Below are 17,123 nucleotides of genomic sequence, written 5' to 3'. Positions count from 1 at the left end.
TATGTATGTATGTATGTATGTATGTATGTATGTATGTATGTATATACATATATATATACACATACATATATATAATTTTTACCTATTTCACAGAAATAAATATCACTCATTACGCTAACAACCTTGAAATGAAGGGAACACAGTGTTTAAAAAATGCTCAAAAATTGGAGACAGAACATGAAAAGGGATTTGGTGCTAATTTGGAAGGACTAAAGCCACATAAAAAATGAGCCTTAATGACTTCAATGTTCCCTTGTTAGAATTCTTTAGCCAATAGGTGGTCCAAAGACATTTCTTTTGCTTTAGAAGTTCATATCCCCCAAAGGTACCACCTAGCTTTTCTTTCTTTCATTCTCTGTACTAGATGTTCAGTGTTTGTCCTTTTCTATTGATCTTTGGAAGTTTTGAATGTGGTGTTCCTGAGAGTCTGGAGAAACATAATTTATGTGTTCATACCTGTAAGCAACAAGGAAAAAAAAATCCTTTCCTCATTTCACTCTACTCCCTCTCCCTTCCATGTGCATAAGCCAATTATTAATGATTCTCATTACAGGCATAACTCTTTTTATAAAAATGCTTTTCTTAATTTATTAAGGTAATTAGCTGGCACAAGAGGAAAATATATAGTAACATACCCATTTGATTGTTTTAATAAATTATCATTGCCCGAAACATCATTGGATACGAATTTGGTATAATGGAATATATACTAGATTCATAGTTTAAGGCATAGTCTGGCCCTTCTTTAGGCAAGTAATATGGGTCACATCGCTAAATGACTCAGTCAGCTTCTTCATTTATCAATGTTGTTTCTGTATTGCCTCCCATTTCTGGAATATACCCCTTCTTTCCTTCAAAATTCAACTTAAAAGCCACCTTCTCCATGAGACTGTTCTTAAACCCTGTAGCTGTCCATGCCTATTATTGGTGCCCCAAATTGCTTTGTAGTTGTTTTGCATAAATTGTGCATAAATATACTACATGTGTGCACACATACACACACACACACACTCCCCCATACACACATACACACACTTTCTCCTCTGATAGAATATAGGAATCCTAAGGGCAGAAGCTATTTCATTTTATAACCAGAAGAAGACAGAACTATATAGGGGATAAAAAGTTTTAGGCCTCAAAGCCAAGAGGGCCGAGATTCAAGTCCCACTTTTGACATACCACCTATGTGACTCTGGGCAAATTTCTCTCGGTGAGCATAGGTCCAGCTTATCAAATGCTTGATAATTACCTGAGGAATAATACTTAGCCTGATGTTTTTCAAGGTTGTCATGAGTATCAAATTAGATTATGTGAAAGTCATTTGAAAACAGTAAAGCACTATTTCTATTCATTGAAAAAATAATGTAACAAGCATTTTTGTGTGCTTATATGCAATGCATTATTGTAGGGGTATAGTTGTTGGGGCATATCAAGGTAAATATGAGATTCCTGTCTCTGTAAACTCTACCAACTAATAAAGAAGTAAAGACATGCATAAATAACTCTGACAGTAGAAATAGTGTAAAAATGGGGATAAAGGGATATGGACAAAGGCTCTGAAAGTCCAGAGGAAGGAGAGATTATTTCTCGTTGGAGGAATGGATGCTGGTTTCATGGAGGAGGTGACATTTCATCTAGGGTTTGAAAGAGGAGTTGGAAGTTGATCACTAGAATTACAGAACAGCTTCCTCTAGAACGTGGGGAAATAGTTTGAGAGGCACATAGAAATGACAGCTAGAGAGCTAGCTTGTAATCAGGAAGACCTTGGTTGAAATCCCACCTTTCACTCTTAGTAGTTCTGTGATGATGGGTAAGCGGCTTCATCTCCCTGGGCCTCAGTTTACTGACTATGTAAAATTGGGATTGTAATCATTATATCTATAGCACAGGGTTGTAATGACACTCAGATGAAATAATGGGTGTAAATTCCTTTGCAAACCTTAAGGGTCTATATAAATATCAGTTTAAAGTAAGCAAAAGAATATTGAAGGATGAGCATGCTCTAGACTGAGAAATAAAAAGGAGTAAGTCCAAATGAAGGAAATATTTTAACAATGGCACAATGGGAGGAAAGCACCATGGGTGTCCTGGGAATAGTTTCTATTCTGATTTGGCTTTTGTATAATATACGTAGAGCTGTACGAGGATAAAATGTACAAACAATGCAGAAAATGAATAAATACTCAATTTCTGCCACAGTCACTTATAGTTTAAAGGCTGGGCAAACCAAGACACTTATTTTGTATGCTTCATTTCTGTTTTCTTTCCTAAAGTGTAGAATGGTTAGGGATAGATTAAGTAGAAATCTTCATCCACTTCTATTAAATACTGTTGCTGTTCGCTCTTTGTTCTCCAAGAGAACCAATGACTTCAGCAGGATGAGATTTTGACTTGCAAATGAATTGGATTTAGGTGAGGCAGAGCCGTGCAAGGTCATCAGCCCCATTCTATCTTGTAGAGTCATTTGAGTCCTGTGGCAGGACACAGATGAGGCCAACTGGCAATGGTCCACGATGTGGTAGGAGACCTTGGCCTTTATAAGCTAAAGTCTTTCTAGGTCTCAGTTTGTCTGAGGCAACACCTATTCAGTAGTTAAATGCCTGGTAAGAAGTGAGGTAAAAGATGGTCTACTTTGCCTTCACAAAAAAAAAGTAATCAGAGAGGTAAAGACTCTCAGAGTTTTTGGCCAGAACAGAAACAATTGTTATTTACATTCATTCACTCTGAGCCATCTAAACCCAAACAATGAGCAAGTTGGGGGAATGGGCTTTAAATGAAGTCACAAAGAAGGAATTTCTGTTCAGGTTAAGGTTGAGTCTTCTGATTTTCTGTCCCTCTGAGATTCTGTGATTCTGGAAAAGCTGGTTGAGAAATACAGAGCAGGGGCAGCAGAGGTGGAAAGTTCAAAGTGGTAAGTGGAACAGACAGGAAAGCAAGAAAAGGTACATTTACCTGGATCTAACAGAGCAGGCTGGGGAATACAAAAGTGAGAAAGGAAACTATGGGCTGGGGGAAACCTCACAGCCAAGTTTCGCTTTTTAGTAGGAGATTTCAAAACACAAGTATTCTTCAATCTTTATATGGATGCAGTCCAGGAAAAGTTGGCTTACAAATAAATTTTAATGACCAAATTCAATTTTCTTCCTAACATTAGAACATTTTCCAATATGCTTAGACTGAGTTGAAAATGTTTTCAGAGGAAGCTGTCAGTATTTGTGGCCAGGTATATGTCATGCTTGATGTTATAGTGCTGGCCTTTTTTTTTTTAAATCCTATAATTCTTTCCTTACTCTGGGATCTCTCATTTGCCATTTCCCTATTCCTCTAACTTTCTTCGTCTCCTTCAAGCTTTCCCTAGACCAGGGTTTCTTAACATTTTTTTTTTCTGTGTGTAGGTAGCAGACTTCTTTGGTGGTCTTGTGAAGTCTATTGACTGATTCTCAGAATAATGTTTTTAAATGCAATAAATAAAAATATATAGGATTACAAAGGGAATCAAAGATTAGTGAACATGGAGGTGTATTTTTTTTCCTTCAGTGTTCACAGACCTGCTGAAATCTATCCATGAACCTCTTAGAGGTTCATGGACTCCAGTTTAAGATCTCTTACCCTAGACAATAGAAACTTTTCCCTATGCCTGAAAAGCTGTATTCACACTTCTCAGAGATTAACTCCCTTCTTTTTCTATTAGCTTGAGGTTTTTCTATGTCCAATGGAACTGAGTTGAAACATCTAACTTCATTGTTTAAGACACCCCCTTAACACATGTTATAGTCCAAACTGAATACTCCTGAGGATTTTAGCAGTCAGTTAAATGACTTAATGAACTATTTAATAAAATGGAAGGTCTGCAAAATTATAAACAATGAGATAATTGATTTTTATTCCCTATACTCATAGAAGGACATTAAAGGCAAGTATTTTATTTTTACTTTTAAAATTTTAAATAGTTTTATTTTTTCCAATTACATGTCAAGACAATTTTTAGCATTCATTTTTATAAGATTTTGAGTTCCAAATTTTCTTCCCTCCCTCCATCCCCTTCCCTCTTCCTAAAATGGTATGCAATTTGATATAGATTATACATATGCTATTGTGTAAAACATTTCCATATCAGTCACAGTTGTAAAAGAAACATACCAAAATAAAAAAATGAAAAAATAAAATAAGTGAAAAAAATAAGCTTCGATTTGCATTCCATCAGAGTCCATCAATTCTTTATCTGGATGCGGATAGCATTTTCCTTCCTGAGTCCTTTGTTGTTGTCTTAGATCATTGTGTTTCTGAGAAGAGCTGAATCATTCATAGTTGGTCATCAAACACTGTTGCTTCACTGTTATTTCACTTTGCATCAGTTTGTCTCTCCAGGTTTTTCTGAAATCTGCCTATTCATCATTTCTTATTGCACAATGGTATTCTATTACATTAGTATACCACATCTTGTTTAGCCATTCCCAATTGATGGACATCTCCTCAGTTTCAGATATTTTGCTACCATATTTTTGCATATATAGATCCTTTCCCCCTTTTTTATGATCTCCTTGGTATACAGATCTGCTAGCAGTATTGTTGAATCAAAGGGTATGTGCGCACAGTTTGGATTTACAGTTCTAAATTGCTCTCCAGAGTGTTTGGATCAGTTCACAACTCTACCAACAATGCATTGATTTCCCAATTTTCCCACATTTTTTCCAGCACCCATCTTTTCCCTTTTCTGTCAATATTACAATAACAAATAGTTTTGATTACTGCTTTATAATATAGTATGAGATCTGGTATGCTAGACCACATTCCTTTGTATTTTTTTCATTAATTCCCTTGATATGCTTGACCTTTTGTTCTTCCAGATGAATTTTGTTGTTATTTTTTCTAGCTCTATCAAACAAAAATTTGGTAGTTTGATTGGTATGGCACTGAATAAGTAAATTAATTTAGGCATAATTATCATTTTTATTATATTAGCTCAGCCTACCCATGAACAACTGATATTTTCCCAATGGTTTAGTTCTGACTCTATTTGTGAGAAAAGTGCTTTGTAATTGTGTACATATAGTTTCTGGGTTTGTTTTGGCAGGTAGATTCCCAAGAATTTTATATTGTTTGCAATGATTTTAGATGGAATTTCTCTATCTCTTGCCACTGGGCTTTGTTAGTCATATAAAGAAATGCTGATGATTTATATGGGTTTATCTTGTATCCTGCAACTTTGCTAAAGTCGTTAATTATTTCAAGTAGTTTTTAAAAATTTATTATCTAGGGTTCTCTAAGTAAACCATCATAACATCTGTAAAGTGTGACAGTTTTGTTTCCTCATTGCCTCTTCTAATTCCAACCTTGCTTCACCCCTGATCTTATTGGGAAGGCTTCTAGCTTATCCCCATTACAGATAATGCTTGCTGATTGTTTTAGATAGATATTGCTTATCATTTTAAGGAACACTCACTTTATTCCTGTGCTTTTTACTGTTTTTAATAGGAATGGGTACTTTATTTTGTCAAAAGCTTTTTCAGCATCTATTGAGATAATCATATGATTTCTGTTGGTTTTGTTATTGATATGGTCAATTATGTTGATAGTTTTCCTAATATTGAACCAACCCTGCATTACTGGTATAAATCTCTCATGGTTATAGTGTATAATTCTTGTGATGTATTGTTGTAATTGCCTTGCTATTTTATTCAATATTTTTGCATCAATATTCATTAGGGAAATTGGTCTATAAAATTTTCTTTCTCTGTACTAGCTTTTCGTGGTTTAGGTATCAGCACTATATTTCTGTCATAAAAGGAGTGTGGTAGGACATCTTCATCACGTATTTTTCCAAATAGTTTATATAGTATTGGAATTAATTGTTGTTTAAATGTTTGGTAGAATTCATTTTTGAACCAATCTGGACCTGGGGATTTTTTCTTAGGAAGTTCATTAATGGCTTGTTCAATTTCTTTTTCTAAGATGGGATTATTTAGGCATCCTATTTCCTGATCTGTTAATCTGGGTAATTGACATTTTCATAACTATTCATAAATTTCGCTTAGATTGTCACACTTATTGAAATATAATTGGGCAAAATCTTTCCTAATGTTTGCTTTAATTTTCTTTGGGTCTTTGCCCATAGGCCTTTTGACATTATTATTCTCTTCTGATTTGTGTCTTGATCTTCTCTGTTACCACAAATAATTTTCTATGGTCAGATTCTTTTCTTGTCATTGTTTGCTCATCTTTTTTGACCTTTTTCCTTCCTTTTAAATTTGAGTTCTGCTCCTGGGGTGGAAATGACACTGTCTCGGGCTTCTTATGCCAGGTATTTCTGCATTTCTCCAGGGACACACTGAAGCATGTGGCAATCTGGCCCCTGGCAGCAGCTGCCTGTTTGCTTCAGCACCATAGAGTTGGTGTCTACTTGTTTACCCAGGGCTATGCTGAAGCATGTGGCAGTTCTCAGAGCTGGTCTGCCCATACCCCTGGCTAAGCTGAGTCACATGGGGGGTCCTGATGTTGGCATTTGACTGTTCCACCATACAGGATCTACCACTGCTTTGTTGAGGTGGGGCTTGCTGGGAAGCTTCCTGTCCTGAATTTCATTATTCCCTTTTTACCCAAGCATGACAAAACTTTCTTGCTCATCTAAGTTTCTTAAGCTAAAGGATTGTTTCATTCCTCTTTTTGCTGGTCCTGCTGTTCCAGGATTTGTTTGGGGGTACTATTTTATGGTTGTTTGGAGGTAAGTATGGAAAAGTTATGAGTTACTGCTTACTCTGCCATCTTGGCTCCAGGAAGTTATCAGAAATCAAGTACTTTAGTATAGTTCATTAAAAGACAGGTTAGTTATTTTTGTACTTCTTTATTCCCCCATTTTTTTTCTGACATCTCTCTTAATTCCATGATCTCATAATTACATAGTTATTTAAGGAGGTCAGCCCTGAGTGTCACATGTTTCTATGGCGATACTGACTCTTCTCTATGTGTCCTAAACATAAACTTAAACCTTATACTTTTTTTTGAGCTTTATCCCTTTCTCCCTTCTCATTTCCACCAGAAACTTTTAGTCACATCAGACATCTCACAGTCACGTCTTCATTATATTATTTTCCTTAGGCACAAACTATCTTCGGTACTCAGACAGTGATGTTGTCATGGAGCTGCTTATAATCCAGCTTAATATGGATATAACCAAAATATAAATCACTAACAGTATGTGAAAAAGCCTTGCATTGGAGGACTGAGCTTGTGTAAATGATCTGATTCAGAGACATCATCAGCTTCTTGTTGGAAATAGCCTCTGGGCATTTGTGAGGGAAAAAAAGGCTGCTTCTAGACTCACTGTATGCACTTTGTCCATCTGCTGTCTGGTGACAATGTTTTCTTGAGTGGTCTGGGAAGTATTTAAATACTTAAGGCAGTATTTTTCTGGGCTGTGTAATGAGTCATACATTCAATTCACTTCCTTTTACTCAAAATTCTAAAGGTCTTATATTTATCTTTTCTCGACCCTCCCCTATTCCCTGCAAAATTATACACAGCTTATATTGAACAATGTTATCACACTATTAAGGTTGTGGAGTTGTATCCCTGGGAAATTGGGAAACCAATATATTAAATTTGACAGATCATTTTGTACCACTTATCATCCCTCCTTCCATGATTCCCTCATCTCATCCCAACCTCCCCCACAATGGCAGGTGAGAACAGAAGATATTTTGCTGCTAAAACTGTGGGTGGCTGACTGCCAGCATGTCAGTTATAGCCATATATATTTTCTATTTTTTCTCATGTTTCTTCAGTTGATGAGTAGGAAAACAGAAGTGGGAGAGGGGAAGAAAGGAGAGAATTCACTTTTGCTTACTATGCCTTCACTTAGTTTCCTAGTTCGTTGCAAATATGTTTTCCATTTTTTATTACTTCCTTTTTAGAAAACTATTACCTCTGTAATATATCAATGTACATCACAATAGGAAAATAATATTCTGAGTAGTTTTTACTATGCTGATCAGTAGACTAAGAATGTAAGAGATGTTTTTGTTATATTCAGATGAAATAAAGGGCTAAGTGTTTAAACCTGTTCCATTGAATATGGCATGAGGGCAGATACACTTATTTTGACATATTAAAGATGAAACATGCTTTCGTAAGTTGGGCTAGCGTCTGTTGAACAAGGTCAAGCAAATGAGACTAATTTCTGAATCTGTGTTGTACTGACTTCATTTATTTATTTTGAGATTCATTGTCCACTTCTATATATCACTCGAACCATCTGTTCTTGTTATAGGTGGTATTATTTTAACAAGATAAATGTCTATATTTTTAAAAATGTATTTAATAATAGTAACATCAAACATGATTTCATTTGTAATCTTAGCTGTTCTCACTTCTAGATGTCTTATAAATATTTCAGCTTTTGTAATATCAGCTACATTTCCCTAGAGTAAGAAAAATAGATATTAATGTTGAGAAAATGAGGGAAGCATATACATTTTACTAATTGAATATTTTTCTAAAATGATAATTGTGATCTAAATTTTGACATATCATACATTCATTTGAATTCAGAAAACATTTATTAAACATTAAGCATGTATAATGTGCTATGCGTGGAGCTATGGTTATAATAATAGTAAAAATAAAATGTCTTCAAGGGTTTCACATTCACCAGGTAAATATGCTGCAGCTAAAAATCAGGAAAGGATGTCCTTTCAGGGCTAGAACAAGAAAGCACTGATAAATTGTATCTCTTTACGTACTTTTATTCTCAAGTCTAGTTGCTTAAATAACTTTTTTTTTTTTTGCCTTGAGTAAGGCACTCAATAAATAACTTCAGCAGAGCCAATCGCTCTATTGGGGAATCCATTACATAGAATGCAAATGTGCTTTCCTTTGCAAAGAGACTAGCATGACAGCGCTATATGGAAGTTGGCAATGAATCTCAAAATAAGCAAATGAATTGAAATCAGTACAACACAGATTCAGAAATTAGTCTCATTTGCTTGACCTTGTTCAACAGAGCTATTATTTAACCAAATAACACTGAGCTTGCAAATATGCACAGAATCACTCAAGATAAATTCAAGATAACAGAATAAGAGACATTTTTGGACATGGCCAATGTGTACATTTGTCTTGTTAGACTGTTTACATTTCTTACAAGGATTTTATTTTTCCATTTTTCAATGAAGGAGAAAGAGAAAAATTTAATAGAAAAAATGGAAATTAAAATATATAATATTATTGAATTATAATTCAGCTTATTGGCATAAATACAAGTGATTGATGAAGTTCGCATACAATCGAGTCATCTTAGTTTTTATCTGTCCCTTTCGAATGTAACCAAATCCTGTGTATTGTACTTTTGCAATATCTTTAAATTCTATACTCTCCTTTCCATTCCCACTGCCATCTCTGTATCATAAGCCTTCATTATGACCTTTCTGGATCATATCTCCTCCCATCCATTTTTCCTATCTCTAACAAAATAAACTTCTTTTACATATTATTCCTCTGCTTAAAACCTTTGAATGCCACCCCTAACTTTATGTAATTCAAAAGCCTAAACAAAAAAGGATTTTTCTACATTTCCTCCTTGATCTTCCCTCTACTTCCCTCTAAGTGTGCCAGATTCCAGGCAAATTGGAATTCATACTGTCTTTGTATGCCTCCATCAGCACTTTCTCACTTTCGTGTTTCGTTCATGCTGTACGTATAACGGCAATGCCCTCCCCCCTAATTTCTGATTTTTGAAATTCTACTGATCAAGGACCAGATTAAATGTCACCTCCTCTAGGAAGCATCCCTGATTTCCTCAGAAGCCATTTTTCTTTCTCCTGACCCTTCATAGCATTATTACTTGTCTTGTGTTCTTATTATATTCCATTCTCCACACTCATTCTCAATATTTGTGTATAGGTCAAATCTTCCCACACACACACAAGATTGTAAACTCAGTGATGTCAGGAACTGTAGCATAGCAAAGCACTAGACTTTCTTTTATAACAATGACTATAAAACTTCAGTTCTAGTTATAGCTCTTAACCTGGGCAAGTGATTTAATCATTGTGTGTTTTAGTTTCTTTATCTCCTTTATCTTTATGATACCTGAACTATTCATCTCACAAGGTTGTTGTGAGGAAGGTGCTTTGTCAACTTTAAAAAAGTATATAATTGTATCCATATCTCCAAGACCAACCACAGTGTTTAATACATTAAAAAAAAAATGCTTGGTTAAATTTTGGGCTTCAAAAGTTGAAAGCTTTGCAAAACCCAGAAATAATCTGGTCCTTTTTTTTTTTTGCAAAGTTTTTGAAGCATTAGGAAAATTAGATCTGTGAAAATTACATGCATAGATTTTAACAGAATAATTTAGTCTACAGAAAAAAAAAGATTGCAAATGACTTGATAACTGTTCTTAGTGGTACAAAGTACTATTATAGAGTATTAGAACATAGTGGCTTTTTTTTTTCATTTCTATGGAGGACAGAACCAAGTGGAATGGACTGAAATTGTGGGGAGACACAAAGGAAAACCCAATGTACAGTATCACTCACTTGCACATTTGCCAAACGGATTGTAGAATTACTTTCTACAGAGACTTTTAATAACACAGCACATATCATTTTTCTGGGATGGGTTTAGTGCCAGAATTGCTAAAAGAAAAAGGCTAAGACTGACTGTTCTGTTAGCTATAAGAAATTCTGACTTTTTATTATAACTGGGATTCTTAAGAGAAGAAGTATTGTGCCTTTGGTGTCCCCAGCACTCAGCACACAGTAAGTACTTATTAAATGCTTATTGTTAATGACCTGACTCACAGCCAGGAAGAAGTAGCGGTTAAATCTCACCTTGGATATATGTTGGCTAGGTGACCCCTAGGGAAATCAACCTTTCAGTGCTCTTGGCAACTCTCTCAGAATATGTTATAGAGAAGATGTGTACCTGCATTTAAAGAGGGAGTTTTCTCACCACAATGTTCCCTTCACTGCTGAAATGATGGGCTCAGTTATCATCCCTATCATTCATAAATAAGAAGAGGGAAATAATGGATTCCTAGTTTGCTGATATCTTTCATTTTCTCTGCATATGACAATTCAACCCCCAGCACTCTAGGGCTAACTCCTTATAAATCTTGGTCCAGTGGAGGATGGATGGATGGATAGATGGATGGATGAATGAAAAAGCATTTATTAAGTGTTTACTATGTGCAAAGCATTATACTAAATGCTAGAGATATAAGTAGAAAAGGAGAGACAGTCTGCAAGATCATATAACATTTTGGGAGACAACACACACAGAAAGTTTCATCTCCAAGGCAAATGGAAAGGTCTTATGGTCCTTTGGATGCAGTGGCAAAGCAAATGGTAACATATCTTCTTTAATTTCATTTTCACTGATAAAATCATCAGAGTTAAGCCATTTGATAGTGCCAGTGATTGTGCTAGTAAGAATTTTCTTCCTGGGGGACATAAACAGCTCCTTGAAAAGGAGGTGCCAGGCATATTTCCATGGCTCCAAGGGGTTAGATTAGAAGCAAAGCCAGGGATCTGCAGAGACTGCCTCTTATCTGCCTGTTTGTAGCAGTTGCTAAGTAGCCTACACCCAAACCTAAAAAGTCACTAGCTTCTTTCATCTCTTTTTGAGTAATCCTCTATGTCAGCTTTCATAGTTTTCTATTATCTGTTGCTTTTGTGTCATTTTCTAACTAGTGAAGAATAGATTTGGTCACTGTGGACTGTTAAAAAAAAAGACAAATAGGTATGTCAGTTTCCAATCTTTTTGTCCTGGAAGGTATAGTTTTAGCCATTATATTGTATGTATTAGTCTTCTGAAGATGTCAGATTTATAGCATTCCATTTATTTATCCTGACTCACAAATGTACATACAGGCATCATTTTATAAGATTTCCTCTAAAGTATGGCATGGTATTAGACTAAGGGAGATCATAACATATTAGAGAACTAAAGGAATTATGTTTAGAAAAAAGGAAAATTAAGAATGGCCAAAACATTTGCTTGGACAGAAATAATATTCTGAATTATGGTGCTGTCAAGCAATGAAGACCTAGCTCAAGTCTACTTCCAGTATCAACTATTCTTGCTTTTGGAATTTTCCTTTTGTATTTCAAGAAATCCATGGGATTGTGTATCTCATCATTTCTACCTCTCTGTCTCTCTCCAGGAAGGGAACAAATACTCCCCCACCCCTCTTGGAAAGTTACCAGTCCCCTGCCCCCAGAGGAAAAGATTGGGTTCATCTGACACTTTCAATCAAACTTCAATATTTTAAGGATTTATTTTTTCATTACTGCGCATATTCTACAGATTACAACCCTTCTTTGCCTTTGGGAGATGGTTCCACAGGAATTCCTATGGCCCAAAACAAACAAGCCAACAAACAAAATAAAATCATTTGCTAGTGGGAAGCATTCTGATGCTGATGACCCCCTCTAACCCCATGCAGGCTGATCCTCTTAAGACAGCCACAACCTGTTTCTTAGGAGCTGTTAAAGTTTTCCTTCTATTGTCATAGCTTCTCAAGGAGGGATAAATTTTATTTTTAAAAAAATCACAAGGTTATAGCACACACAAACATATACACATGCTTCATATGGTAAAAAACTGTTTTGAACTTTACAGATCCTATCCATTATCATTAAAGAGGACTAAAGGGTTCCGTTACTGAAAGCTCTCTATACACAAATACAAAAAGACAAAACTACCACACTGGGGCATTGTTCCATTTAAGGACAGCCAGGTCCCAGCTAGAAACTCTGTCCCAATGCTTACAGTGTTATGTGCTTCATAACTCATTATGGAACTCCCTGATTATTCCAAATCCAGGTCTGATTATGTCACTTCATATTCAATAAACTCCAGTGGTTTACTATTACCTCCAGGATCAAATTATACAATCCTTTTTTAAAGCCCTTCTTAACTTGGACTCTTCCTGCTTTTTCAGTCTTATTTCTCACTTCCCTTCACCATCTCTTTGACAGTGACTCTGGCCTCATTTCAGTTCCTCACATAAGACCCTCCATCTCCTGATTCTATGCATTTTTATAGGCTACCCCTCATATCTGGAATGTTCTTCCTCCTTACCTGCACCTCCTAGCTTCCTTCAAGCCTCAGCTAAAATTCCACTTTTTTTGCACAAAACATATCCTGATCCTTCTTAATGTCAATACTTTCCCTTGAACTTACCTCTGATTTATCATGCATATATATGTTTGTACTTTTTTTTTTAAGCATATTATCTACACCCTTTAGATTATGAGCTCCTTTAAGGGCAGGGATTGTTTTTGTCTTCATTTATATCCCGAGCTCTTAGCATCATACATCCTTTCCCTCCAACAAACACACTGGAGGCACTTCATAAATGTTTGTTAATTTGGCTCTATTGAAAGGAAAACAAAAGCTACTGTTGACTTCTCAAAATATAACTCCTACGGAATTTAAATGTAGCCAAAAAGCCTTACTAGAACATCAGCTGCCTGGGAGCATCCACCAGGGCCTATTTATCTTTAAATGTAAGGAAAAAAATATATTAAACTCTTGCCACATGCCAAGTACTATGCAGAGTACTGGGGTGGGGGGGGGGGAGGAAGAGGGGAAAAAAGACAGCACCCTGCTCTCACAGAGCTCTGTGAACCTTGGGAATCAATGGCAGAACAAGTGGTCTCCATCCATTGATGATTAGGAAGGAGGTATCAGACCTAAGGGCCAAAATGCAGTGCGGTTTGAGGTAGAAAGGAATGGGCACCCCAGCCAAGAATGGTCATCCAGAACCTGATAGAAACTAAGTAATGGTGGTTAGAGTGAGGGAAAAGGGTTCAAAGAGACCTGTTCCTTCTGGTCCTCATCTTCCCACCCTTCAGAAAGCTGATGCTGGGCCTTCCTCCCCTCAGGTTACATCTTCCTCAGCTGTGAGCACAGTATTAAAGCACATATGGGGATGTTTAATAAATGTTCAAAAGATAATTTTGTGTTTAGTGTGTGTTGTGGTGCCAATAATAGTATATAGGTATGTACAAATGTTTGTATTTGAACAGGCAACATGATTTAATGGACAGAGAAGCTAGCTTCAAAGTCAGGAAGCTCTGGATTCACCTCCTGCATCTGCAACATACTGGTTTGGTGACTCAGGGGATTATTTACACTCCCAGTGCCCCAGGCTACTCACTGAGACTAAATTATACAGTTGCTAATTTGCATTTTCAGAAGGTATTTTCATTATTGGCAGTTCCATACACCCAGTACTATAAAACGGTATATAAATCTAACTTGGGCTGGAGTGGGATTAGGGGGAGGAAAGGTGGGGCAGGACAGGAAGTTAGCCAAACAAAACTAATGTCTTCTTATTTCCTTTGTTATAGTCTGAAATTAGAAAAGCAGCAAAGGGCAATTTGTGTAAGAGCTGAGAGTAATCAGGGTGAATTTGAAAGCAGCAAGGGAGTGTGAAAGAAATCAGGAAGAAACCCTCAAGCTAATTTGATAAAACCCGACCCCTTCTTGCAATCCTTTTTTTTTCTAATTTATTCTGTTTTTGTGAGAATCTCCATTTGTATAAAGTCAGTACAAGGATAATAGGCAATTAATCTTTTTCTTGAGAATTGTTACTAGGAGTAGCAGCATAACTAAACAGGAAGATGTCTGATGCACTTAATGGAGGAAGCTAGAGAGAGGTTTAACATTCCCAGGAGAACCTGAGTTCAAATTCGACCTCAGACACTTGTGAGCTGTGTGACTCTGACCAAGTCATTTAACCTCTCTTTACCTCAGTTTCCTCATCTGTAAAGTGAGCTGGAGAAGGAAATGGCAAACTAGTGTAGAATCTTTGTAAAGAAAATCCCAAATGGAGTTTGGAGAATCAGACATGACTAAAACAACTCTACAACACTGAACACAGGTCCTCTAACCCAGAGCCACTGTTCTTTTAACCCTCTTGTACTTCTTCCTAAAGAAATATTTTCCTTGCTAAGGAGTGGCGAATTTGTTACATAGTGATTAGTCTTACATACTCACTCAAAAGGATACGTTATGAAATTGACAACAAACAAACAAACCCTCCAGTGCTTTTCCTGTAGTAGTGCTGGTAATGGTAATAGACAACAGTAGCTACCTCAGTAACGTTATTATTGTTGAGTCATTTCAATCCTGCCAGATTCTTCATGACTCTATTTGGGGTTTTCTTGGCAAAGTTACTCAAGTTCCTTCTTCAGTTCATTTGGCAGATAAGAAAACTGAAGCAAACAAGGTGAAATAACTTGCCGAGGATCAACAGCTAGTAGGTGTCTGAGGCTGGATTTGAACTTATAAAGATGAGTCTTCCTGATTCCAAGTCCATTTCTTTATCCACTGTGCCACCTAGCTGCCCCTACCTTGGTAGTGGCTAATGTTTACATAATATCTTATGGTTTACAAAGAGCTTTACAAATATCGTTACATTTTATCCTCACAATTACCTTGGAAGGTGTTATTATTATCACCATTTTACAGATGAGAAAGCTGAGGTAGGTGTTAAATGACTTGTCCAGACTCACAGAGCTAATAAGTGCCTGAGACCAGATTTTAATTCAGGTCCTCCTGACTTCAAGTCCAGTGCTCTATCCACTGACCCACACAACTGCCATATTCTTATGGAGAAAAATGACTATAGCCAATGAATATAGCATTATTTCATATATGCTACATTTATTAATATCTATATACTTGCATTTACTTTATAGGAAATATGCAAGCAGTGAATTCAGAAGTGGCCATGCATAGTTATCAGTTTGCATAGTGCAAATATTGACCCAGTAGTGTACAAAATTTTGAATTTTATATAATATTTTGACGCATGTGTTAACTCATTTGAACCTCACAATGAGAATCCTCTCAGGTACCCAAGAGACATGCCCTGGATCTGACCATTCAATTTCATAGGTACTTAGGCCTGTATTCTTGTTGACTGCTTTGGGCAGAAAGACCCAGTATTCTCATCACATAGTTAGTTACATTATCAGCTAATCATAAGAGTTGGCTTTTATGAAAAATGACATAAAGTAATGTAACTATTTATTGATATCAATGACTCACCTATACATGTGTATGTATATATGTATGTATAATATTTATTGGCTGAATCACTGATTTGTTGTTATTCAGTTATTTTTTCGGTCATGTCTGACTCTTCGTTCATTACCCCTTTTGGGGTTTTCTTGGCAAAGAAACCACTGGAGTGGTTTTCTATTTCCTTTTCCAGCTCATTTTACAGATGAGGAAATTGAAGCAAACAGTGTTAAGTGCTTTGGCCAAGGTCGCACAGCTAGTAAGTGTCTGATGCCAGATTTTTGAACTCAGGAAGATGATGAGTCTTCCTGACTTGGTTGTTCCAACTTGATATCATTGGAATCATTGATACCAGCAGTTATTTTTATCAGTATTTTAGTTCAGGGTATAATGAAAGGTAGAAACTAGCCTCCATAAACTCTTCATGTCATATATATGGATTAATCCCAAGATTCCTCATACTCTAGTATAGGAAGCTCTAGTTGAAGAATGTCCTTGTCCTGTTCAGGTCAACATCTTTATAATTTATAATGTTAGAAAGTTGCTTGAGGCTTGGAGAAGTTATCACTTGCCCAATGTCATGTATCAAGTGTGTTCCAGAGGCAGAAACCCAGGTCTTCCTAACTCCAAGGTCAGCTCTCTGGGCTTTTCATCATGTTGACTCAGAGAGAGATACAAATCCTGCCTCTGACTCTGATTACCTTCAGCACACGGTTGAAACTCTGAACCTCAGTTTCCTCATCTATAAAATGAAGAAGCTGAACTACATTATCTCTGTTCTTCTTTCCAGCTCTACGGAGATCTTGTAATTCTTTCACCTCTAGTCAGTCAACAAGTAATTATTACCTACTCACTACCAGTGCTAAGTGCTGCAAATACAAACAAAGAAAGTCCTTCCCTTGATAAGCTTACATTCTAATTGGGGAAGGCAACACAAAAAGAAACGAAATAGGGAGGGGGGATAGAGAGAAGGTACCTGGCAAGTTCAGAGGTGTGCAAACTGGTGGGAAATGGAAAGATGACTGTTCTGGGCAGCCTCCTTCATTGGAGGTTCTGGAAAGAACTCTGTGTCTTCCATCTACCCTATA

The 17,123-nt window shown here is 36.4% G+C and overlaps 1 protein-coding gene across 1 annotated transcript in view; it reads left to right on the top strand.

Annotated features, from left to right (window-relative positions):
* Positions 1 to 17,123, top strand: part of FGF14 (fibroblast growth factor 14) — a 264,198-nt gene that overhangs the window by 235,830 nt on the left and 11,245 nt on the right. The window lies entirely within an intron of this gene.

The sequence above is a fragment of the Phascolarctos cinereus genome, unplaced genomic scaffold (genome assembly GCF_003287225.1).
Source record: "Phascolarctos cinereus isolate Bilbo 61053 unplaced genomic scaffold, phaCin_HiC Scaffold_7;HRSCAF=346, whole genome shotgun sequence".
NCBI lineage: Eukaryota > Metazoa > Chordata > Mammalia > Diprotodontia > Phascolarctidae > Phascolarctos > Phascolarctos cinereus.
Note: the sequence above shows the minus strand (reverse complement) of the source record. Positions and strands in the feature narration are given on the sequence as shown.